The 10,768-nt window shown below is 45.0% G+C and overlaps 1 long non-coding RNA gene across 1 annotated transcript; it reads right to left on the bottom strand.

The window, feature by feature from the left end:
- Positions 1-4,060: 4,060 nt before the first annotated feature.
- Positions 4,061-4,791, bottom strand: LOC135051112 (uncharacterized). The gene is made up of 3 exons (XR_010242043.1): positions 4,694-4,791; positions 4,506-4,607; positions 4,061-4,419 (listed from the first exon to the last, which is right to left on the bottom strand). It is a non-coding gene; the product is annotated as an uncharacterized LOC135051112 (long non-coding RNA).
- Between the last annotated feature and the right edge of the window lie 5,977 nt (positions 4,792-10,768).

Raw genomic sequence — 10,768 nt, 5'->3', positions numbered from 1 at the left:
TTTTCTTCGTTCTGGTGATCGTAACGTGATTGACAGGAAGTGGGTGTTTCTGGGCGGAAACTGGCCGTTTTATGGGTGTGTGCGAAAAAACGCTACCGTTTCTGGGGAAAACGCAGGAGTGGCTGGAGAAACGGAGAAGTGTCTGGGCGAACGCTGGGTGTGTTTGTGACGTCAAACCAGGAACGAAACTAACTGAACTTATCGCAGATGCCGAGTAAGTCTGGAGCTACTCAGAAACTGTTAAGAAGTGTCTATTCGCAATTCTGCTAATCTTTCGTTCGCAATTTTGATAAGCTAAGATTCACTCCCAGTAGGCGGCGGCTTAGCGTGTGCAAAGCTGCTAAAAGCAGCTTGCGAGCGAACAACTCGGAATGGCCCCCAGCAATGGTTTTTTTTTTTTAAGTTAAATTACATCTTTCAGTTAAACCTTCACAAGCCTTCCTAAATTACGATTACAATTAGGGTAATGAATGATAATGGTCATGACCAATTAAGTCTTCAAAGAATACCTGAAGAACACTTTGTAGGCATAATTGGCCATCAACATTGAAATGTATAAAAGTAAAATATAGATGTGGTAAATGTGCCTGGTCTAATGTTAATTTGTTTATTTTTGTGTAGTGGTGTAATTTGTGAATAAATGTGTTTTCATGTTTTATAAACAATAAGCTCCTAACTCTATTTTATTTTTTTTGGTTGAAATTTTTTTACAAAAATCTTAAGTTGGATGTGTAAAATGTTTAAGGTAACCAATTTCTGCTAGCCAATCTGCTTTTCCTTTATTGCATTAATAAACACAACACCCGCTTAACTTGAAATAATTTTTTTAAATTTATGAACATAAATTTTTTGGTAGCCTTTAACTTTTTTATTTTATTTAAACATGTATTTTTAAGAAAATGTTTGCAGTAGCTCCACATTGGCCAGCAAGGCTTGAATGTGCTGTTGCATCCTGGCCAGAATGCCCGCAAATGATGTTGTATCTCCAACTGCAACATCTGAAATTAAGAGGCAAAATAAAAATTACTAACTTCCTCACATTACCTATTATACAAGCAAGGCACAAAGCACACTTTAATGCAGGCATGTCCAAACTGCGGCCCTCCAGCTGTTGTGAAACTACATATACCAGCATGCCTTGACCCAGTTTTGGTGTCAGAGAATGCAAAAGCTGTGTCAGGGCATGCTGGGACGTGTAGTTTTTCAACAGCTGGAGGGCCGCAGTTTGGACAGGCCTGCTTTAATGGCAAAGTGACTACATCATGGATGTTTTAAGGATAAAACAGTAGCAGAACAACACACAAGCCTGCTCAGCAATGTTTATTTTATTTTTTTAGAAAGTGTACCACACCATGGGGTACATTACCTAATATGGGAGTTCTATTTAAGATGGGACGTTGCCCATAGCAACCAATCAAATTCAACATATTATCTTGTAGAAGGGGCCAAAAAAATTACAAGTATAATCTGATTGGTTGCTATGGGCAACATTCCATCTTAAATAGAACTACCATCTTAGTAAACGTAACACCATGTTGGGATTCATTCACATCTGGAGTGAAGCAGACTTATATTTTTTGGGGTTGGCCCTGCATCATCACACTGCATATCAACATCTTCAGAAGGACAACATATCCTAGCATGCCCACACCCCCTGAATCCTGCCTTACTACATAAGGTCAAACAGCTTTTAAAATGTAAAAAAAAAAAATTGTAGGAGTGTATCTTTCACAACACAAATCACTGTGTCCTTAGCCTGCCTAACAAAGTGAAGCATGCGACTTGAATGTGCAAATATTGGAATACCCAGGCACAAGTGTAAAAGTCAAACAACATACTAAACTTCAATCAGGTCTAACTGTTTTGCAGATAATGTTGCACATACAAACCCTGTTGTCCAGGCAACCCTGTCGATATAATGAGTGTCGACCTAGAGTGGGCATCCTCAACATTGCAGACGTAGACACTGTGCATCTAATGTTCCTCACACAAATGTAAATGCAACATCCATACCATGATGAAGAAGACAAACATTTTACCTTGGCAAAAGATTTACCCCAGTACAACACTGCATTTATTAGAATGTGAAGTTAAATAATTTTCTAAATGAAATGTCAATGTGTGTGAACTTACTCTCCTCTGCCACTTGACCACCTCCCTGAAGTGGCTCCGGGGCCTCTGCTGCCCATTCTGAAGGCGGGGATGGCGGCTGGATGGGGGATGGCGGCTGGATGGGGGATGTTGGCTGGATGGGGGATGTCGGCTGGATGGGGGATGGTGGCTGGATGGGGGAAGGAGGCAGGATGGGGGAAGGAGGGTGGATTGGGGAAAGAGGATGGAAGGGGGAGGAGGTTACAGAGGGTGGGTTAGATTGAGAGGGGGAGGGTGGTGGAGAGGTGGGTTGGGCCACAGAGGGGGAGGGGGGCAGAGAGGTGACTTGGGAAAGAGAGGGGGAGGGTGGTGGAGAGGTGGTTTGGGCCACAGAGGGGGAGGGGGGCAGAGAGGTGAATTGGGAAAGAGAGGGGGAGGGTGGCGGAGAGGTGGTTTGGGCCACAGAGGGGGAGGGGGGCAGAGAGGTGACTTGGGAAAGAGAGGGGGAGGGTGGCGGAGAGGTGGTTTGGGCCACAGAGGGGGAGGGGGGCAGAGAGGGGGATTGGGAAAGAGAGGGGGAGTGGGGCAGAGAGGGGGATTGGGAAAGAGAGGGGGGCGGAGAGGGGGATTGGGAAAGAGAGGGGGAGGGGGGCGGAGAGGTGGGTTGGGCCACAGAGGGGGAGGGGAGCAGAGAGGGGGATTGGGAAAGAGGGGGAGTGGGGCGGAGAGGGGGTTTGGGAAAGAGAGGGGGAGGGGGGCGGAGAGGGTATTTGGGCCACAGAAGGGGAGGGGGGTATAGAAGGGGATTGGGCTGCCCTTCCCATTAGCCGCCTTGCAGCCGCAGCTCACCGTTGTGCTTGCCCTAGAATGACATATGTAATAATTAGGTTGTGGCTTAAAAAAAAAACATCAGCATTTCAAAATTACATTGTTATGTACCATGTTAAATACACAGAGCAAGTTATTGTGTTCAGCCGACAGCCTGTGTAGCAACTCAGTACAACAACATTAATGTTTTCACAAGCACTTTGCTACACACTCAGTACTGCAAGCCATAACCACACACAATGTAGAAACTTTTGTAAGGTTTGTGCTACAATAGTGTAATTACACAGTCTGCTAATTCTCTAACTATAGCACTTCTTAGTGAAAATGTGCATTTTTAACATTAAAATATTCTGCAAATAATCTCAGTGTAATAATCATATTTTATGTAATGTGTTTAACTTACTGCGTCTACGGCGAATGCTAATTTGTTGGCGCAGCTCCGCCAACAGCTCCGGCGTGCGATGGCGGAAGTCACTCCACCGCCTTTCGAGCTGTATGATGCTGCGCCGTGTCCTGGTGTGTGACCTCCGCGTAGGCCTCGCGCTTAACCTTATTGGGTATAAAGGGCCCTGCGCGGCCTACGCGGCGGTCCATGACCGCTATAAGCACACGCAGCTCCCGGCGTGAAAAGGCAGCTGCGCGCATGGTGCCAATGGCGTTTTCCATACATGGGCATATATTTATAGTGTGTGGTGGCATTTGATTGGTTGTAATTGTATGGTGTCATCTGTATTAAACTTTATTGATTTGTATACATTAATGTGCAGGACAGTGTGTACAGTTAGCATCAGCGGAGATTCGCACCCGCGGAAACACACACACACTCACACACACTCACACACACACACACACACACACACACACACACACACTTATTGTTTAAAATTTGTATTCCAAAGTCATGCTTCTAAATTACTATCATTGTAGGTTTGTAGGATGAAAGCAAAAAAAACAACATTACACTGTTTATATATATGTCTCTAGATAGTTATATAGGTACATACACACACATATACCAGTAATATTTTTCCGGTATTCATAAACATATAAGTCTATATATATACCCCCATGGAATGTCCGGCCAACCGCTGGCTCCTCATCCAGCAATTCCTCCGTGTGGGGAAGCTCTACGCAACTCCTTACAGCGATGTTATGTAGGATGTAGGATAGCGCACAGGACCACAATTTTACTTACCATCTCTGGCGAATACATGATGTCGCCACCAGTGCGGTGGAGCACACAAAAACGCCCTTTAAGAACACCAATCGTGCGCTCCACCAGCTGTCTAGTGGCAGTAATCTCGGAGTTAAATACCTAGAGAGAGAAATGGCCAATAAGAAATAACATACACACTCTCACCAAACCCACACCATGCCACCCAAGGACAGGCAACTTAGCTGCTCAGAATATAAAGGAACACTTGGTTGGTAAGAAGAAAAGAAAACTGGCCTACTTTGGCTCTCCAAAACTTTTATGCACCAAATTAACAATAGAGACACCTACAAGAGAGAGAAATGGCCAATAAGAAATAACATACACACTCTTACCAAACCCACACCATGCCACCCAGGGACAGGCAACTTACCTGCTCAGAATATAAAGGAACACTTGGTTGGTAAGAAGAAAAGAAAACTGGCCTACTTTGGCTCTCCAAAACTTTTATGCACCAAATTAACAATAGAGACACCTACAAGAGAGAGAAATGGCCAATAAGAAATAACTTACACACTCTCACCAAACCCACACCATGCCACCCAAGGACAGGCGACTTACCTGCTCAGAATATAAAGGAACACTTGGTTGGTAAGAAGAAAAGAAAACTGGCCTACTTTGGCTCTCCAAAACTTTTATGCACCAAATTAACAATAGAGACACCTACAAGAGAGAGAAATGGCCAATAAGAATTAAAAAAAAAACACTCTCACCACTAGAAAGGGAACACTGCAAATTACATGTAACATAACTATTAGATACTACATGTAAACAAATATAATAAAATAAACATTAAACACCAAACAAAAAAAAAAAAAACATTTTAAACCACTACAAAGGACCATTGCACACCCATACATACTTGGTTTGGTAATATACTTTTTTATTTTAAAATACAAAAAACAGATGTGTTAAATACGCCATCCGCAACACAACAGTAAGAAATGTGCAAGCTAACAAACGCTCATTTTTATGCTATATACTGCAATAAAACCTCACTCTGAAATGTGCTAGGCACCACGTCCACCTTGCTTGTGTCTGGATTCACGAATTCTCATCATACACCCACTCACACAGGCTGCAGTCAAGGCTTTTAAATAGCCAGGACAACAATTACTGGAAGTATTAGCATAATTGACACCTGTGCGAATTACCGCACTCAAAATCACACGCAGCTATAAATCGCTAGACACCTGTGCAAACACACATGCCAGCAGCAACATGGCTACTCATGAGCAGATGGCAGCAGAGATGGAGATGGTGCAGCAGCAGATGTCTGCTTTGACACATAGGCGCCTAGCGCTGCGGAGGCAGATGCTGGAAGCTGCCAGTGCGGATGTTGAAAGTGCAGGACCCAGTACTGTTCAAACTCCATCTTCTGATGCACAGGAGTTAGGAGTGAATCCCCTGCCAGACATAGATACTGGGGAAACTGAGGGAGATTCAGGACTACCATCTCAAACCCAAAGTACACAAGCAGCTAGTGAAGAGGAAGATGGTGAGGAGGGTCAGGACGATAGCTCACAGGCTACATCAAACAAACGAAGAAGACAGCCCGCCTTCACTAAGAGGAAGTTACGTGTTTTGGTCACACAGGCCATGGAATAAATTCATCGAGGCAGCAAAAACATGGGTGCTGCATCCAAAGATAGAATCTGGAGGGACATCACTGATTCTGTTAATGAAGTCGGCTCAATTGTCCGCACATCACAGGAAGTTAGAAAACAGTAAGTGTATATTGACACACCATTTTCTGTCCAAATTATTATTACAAACTTAGCTAGATGTGATGTTGCCTATAGCAACCAAATACATAACATGTGTACTATCAAGAAAAACAGGTATTCTTAACTTTTATGTCCCTTGCCCCTAATTCTCATCACATATGTAGTTGGGCCGACTTCAAATCCCGCCTGAAGGGCAAGAGGTCTGCGGAGTGGAATGCCTCGAGGGCAACAGGGGGAGGTCCAGCTGCCACTGTGGAATACACAGATCTTGAGGAGCTGGCGATGGACTGTGTGAGCTACGAGGAGGGGGTTGGGGTGTCTCATATGGACACAGACCTGCCTGAAATAGTGAATCCACATGACTTGCCAGGTAAGTTTACACACATATTCCGAAAAAAGAAATTTAGTGGTTCCAAAAGTCTAATGTTGTTTTTTTCTACCCTTTTTCCAAACATTCTTCTATTTTCTTTTAACATAACACAGCACAGGTGGGTGAGCAGGTAGAGTCAGAGGAGGGTTATGTGGCTGAGGCTGAAAAAGTTGTGTGAACACAACGAAACGCGTTGGTGTGAGCTGCTCTCATACATCACTCCCTGAACCTACAATAATTTGAAGATAGAGGACCTGAACCAAGCCCCCATACGGAACTTCATGGACCTTTGCTGGAGGTAAACCATCTGAACTGAGGAATCTACTTCCACCACTACACCAAGGAACTGCAATACTGCGGAACGCAGAGCCGCTTAATAATCCTTGATCATCTGTGGTAACTTTTGCTAACAAAAGACTACTTTGTTGATACATTTGGATACAGAAGGGGACTTTCTATATAGGAACAGGTCCTATCACCTCCTCCATTTTTCAGCTAAATGTGTCTGGGAGATATGCCGTACACCCTTTTCTAGGGTTTATTAACATTTCATGTTGTTATTGTTCATTCCATGGACGTTTTAGTGAATTTTATATGAAATAAATATGTTTGTGTATTAATTTGCTCATCTCATATATGACCGTTTAGCGCTAGAATTTTACTGTTGCTATATTATATGAGGTCTGACCAACCTCTTTTTTTAGCTGCTGTGCTGAACCTCCCTAATCAGCACCTGGAGAGAATCACCTTAGGGTGGTTTTTTCTTCTTTCTGCACTCATCACATATGTAGTTGGGCCGACTTCAAATCCCGCCTGAAGGGCAAGAGGTCTGCGGAGTGGAATGCCTCGAGGGAAACAGGGGGAGGTTCAGCTGCCACTGTGGAATACACAGATTTTGAGGAGCTGGCGATGGACTGTGTGAGCTACGAGGAGGGGGTTGGGGTGTCTCATATGGACACGGACCTGCCTGAAATAGTGAATCCACATGACTTGCCAGGTAAGTTTACACACATATTCCGAAAAAAGAAATTTAGTGGTTTCAAAAGTCTAATGTTGTTTTTTTCTACCCTTTTTCCAAACATTCTTCTATTTTCTTTTAACATAACACAGCACAGGTGGGTGAGCAGGTAGAGTCAGAGGAGGGTTATGTGGCTGAGGCTGAGGTGGGGGGACCTAGTGTCTCTGCCACGTGGGACCACAGATTCCATCCGTACAGATTCCAACTGGCCCCCCCACCCAACCCTCTGCTATCCCGGACATCCTGTCTCAAATTGTCAGGTATGGTGAGAGCCTGAATGCTTTTCAGGACAGGATGATCCGGGAGGTAAGCCAGATACCTGTCCGGCTCACTGAGCAAAGAACCAGTGTGGAGCAAGGTGTAGCTCAACTCTGCCAAGGTCTGGCAGAGATCAGGCAGGGCCAAGAGCAACTCGCCTCCTCCTTCCAACAAATTGCCAATTCCATTCTGCAAGGGCTCCAGGACATCGCTGGCTGCCTTGCCCACAGTGGCAGAGAGCCAGCCACATCTGCTCCCTCCCCTCCCTCTGCCCAGGAAGAACATCCCACTGGGCAGGGCCCTGGCGGGGAAAAACATCAGGCGGGGAAAAAGAAGAGAAAATGATGTCTCTCCAGATGCCCAGCACCCATATTTGACATGTTGCCTCGATGTTTTTTTTTTTTGCTTGTGTGGCCAGAATGTACAACTCCCTCAAGGTGAAAGGGTTTTTTTTATTTTATTTAAGATTTGTAGCCTGTGAGTTATTTTTGTGTACACCTGAGCCATCTTCCTCTTCCTAGCGTGCTGTGTATGTTTGGGTTGGTGTATTGGTTCCAGAATCGACCTCAGTTGCCCTAAAAGTATCGTCTGGCTGGGGGTTCACAACATATACGTAGTAAATATTAAACATCATATTTTGTCAGAAGATGGGGTTACCATAGTACTGGGTTCTGCTATGTCAAATTTGGCACTGCCATCTGCTTGTTGCTATGTCCATCTTTGTATGTGATGCTCATTTGTAGCCATGTTGTGTTGCTGCTTTAATTTATTTATTGAAGTAAAATAAAAAAAATAGAAAAAATTGTTTGTGTGTTTTATTACAGGTTATGCACTCTGGAAAACTGTGCCCTGTAAACTTTAACATGGCATATTGACATTTGTGTAACAAGGGAACAATCAGAATATTCATACAAACATTGAATATTATAATTGTAAAAATGTATGCCTTGCACAACACTTAAATGGGCATATAAAAAATACAAACATTAGATTTGAACTTGGGTTACTAGGGGCAACATGGTATAGTATTAGATATGGACACATATTCCCACAAACAAATAAAAAAATTGTATTAAGTAACATTAAGTGTAGGCTGCATTATGTAGCTCATGTTATTTGGTATGTACAAAGGAAGATGTCTATGTCGAGAACATTTAGCTGATGTAGTTTATAAGTTGGTTTATTCACACTTGATTAATTCATCAAATAATTAAAACATGCAGTTAACATCAAAGTATTTCACCAAATAATTAAAATACAGTGCATTATTTGTGAGTGTGTCAGATTTATACCTGGTAAATTTAAAATTGTTATGTGGGCATACAATTGCTGTTTGGAGTCATTTGTAACTGCAGTGTTTGGCAAGTAATTGGTCAACAGGTGAATTCATTTGCAAATTAATTGCTAATTAGGGCAGACACACTTGTAACAGTACTTCGCAAGTGCTGAGTAGCTGCAGACTTAAGGGCCCTACACACTGGCCGACATCAGCCAAAGATATGAACGATCTCGTTCATAAATGAACGCGATACCGTTCATATCTTTGAATGTGGAGGCTCCAGCGATGAACGATGCGCGGCCCCGCGCTCGTTCATCGCTGGTCCCCCGTCGGCTGTACATGCAGGCCAATATGGACGATCTCGTCCATATTTTCCTGCACTTCAATGCAGCCGGGTGACGGGGGGAGTGAAGAAACTTCACTCCCCCCGTCACTGCCCCCCCCCCCCCCCCGCCGGGTCGCCCGTCGGCCGTATCCGCCGTCGGGCAGCTCGGCGGCGGATCGGCCAATGTGTAGGGCCTATTACTCCTCGGCTGCGTCAAGATAGCGAACATTTGTTGTGTACTTTTTACCATCGGCTACGCATTTCTGCACAAAACACGCCTACTGCCGGTTGCATACTCCCACACTAGCCGCCCACTTTCACGCCCATTTCGTTAGATAGCGAAGCCGAGCCTCTGCCACACCTCCATCACTCCCTGTTTTCGGTGATGTAGTACGAGCTGATTTTCAGTTAGTAATTTTGCACAAGCGTCGTATCGCTCCCTTTGCGCACACGCGCATTTCTGCTTTCGCGCATGCGCAGTTTGCGTTTTTTTGCCGTTTGCGATGTGATGAACTGCTGCGATCAACTCGGAATGAGGGCCATTATACAGTAGGTGAAATTCATGAGCGGGCCTGATTTTAAGTGTGAAAATATCACGTAATGGCTGTGAAATAGTAACGCATGAAGCAAATCTTGCTCCAAACTGAATTTTTCACTAAATTGTATTCTACAACAACTAACAATTATATTTAAGTATATTATATACTTATAGATGGGTCTACATGTGGGTCACTATAACGTTTGTACAGAAGGTAACACCCACCATAATGTTTAACGTATTGGGTCGCTCACGTTACCAAGTTGCGCCAGCTAACAGTAATATAATACATAGATACATAATTACATAGTTGTTGAGGTTGAAAAAAGACAAATGGGGGGCGTGGTCTGGCAGCGGAGCAGCAGCCGTGTTTAACGTGATCTCCTGCATCCCCCTTCTAATACATCGCTTCCCAGCCCTTTTCTACCACCCTGGAGGGCTCCCACACCCGTCCGCCTGTGTCTGCAGGACTTACCCGCCAGTCTCCTACTATCTGCTGCTCCGGGGGCGGCTGTGAGAGCTCCCGTGAATTGTGGTCTAGTCCACCTCCATAAGCCGGGGACTCGAGTTTCGGCCGCGACCAGCCCGGATTTCCAGGCCCGCCGAATAAGGTGCACGCCGCTCTGAGAGCCGCTGAGGGCTCCTCTCTCTGCCCATCTTCCCTCCTCCTGGCGCCTCTAACTCTGCACACCCCGCGACCCACCTGGGAGTGGAGGACCCGCTGCTACAGCCTAAAAGAGGCAGATAGTGCCAGGCTGTCTGACGGCGGTGTCCATCTTGGATCCTGGAAAGGATTCCAATACAGCACAACCAGTGCCATAACTAGGCATTTTAGCGCTGTGTGCAAGAAACGACAGTGGCGCCCCCCCCCCCCCCCCATGCAAGGTCAGGGTAGTGCGCGCCGGGGGAGGGGCTTCACGGGGAAGGGGCGTGGCCACAAAATAATAGCAATTCATACTACGGTGCACAGTAGTCTACATTATTCAAATTACGCTGCACAGTAGCGCCACTGCACCAGGTAGAGCCCCTTTTATACATTACAGCAGAATGTGTCCCCCTTTTTACACATTGCGGCAGCCAGTCCCCCTTTTTACACATTGCGGCAGCCAGTCTCCCTTTTT

The sequence above is a fragment of the Pseudophryne corroboree genome, chromosome 2 (genome assembly GCF_028390025.1).
Source record: "Pseudophryne corroboree isolate aPseCor3 chromosome 2, aPseCor3.hap2, whole genome shotgun sequence".
Lineage (NCBI taxonomy): Eukaryota > Metazoa > Chordata > Amphibia > Anura > Myobatrachidae > Pseudophryne > Pseudophryne corroboree.
The sequence above is the reverse complement of the archived record's forward strand: the minus strand, read 5'-3'. Positions and strand labels throughout refer to the sequence as shown.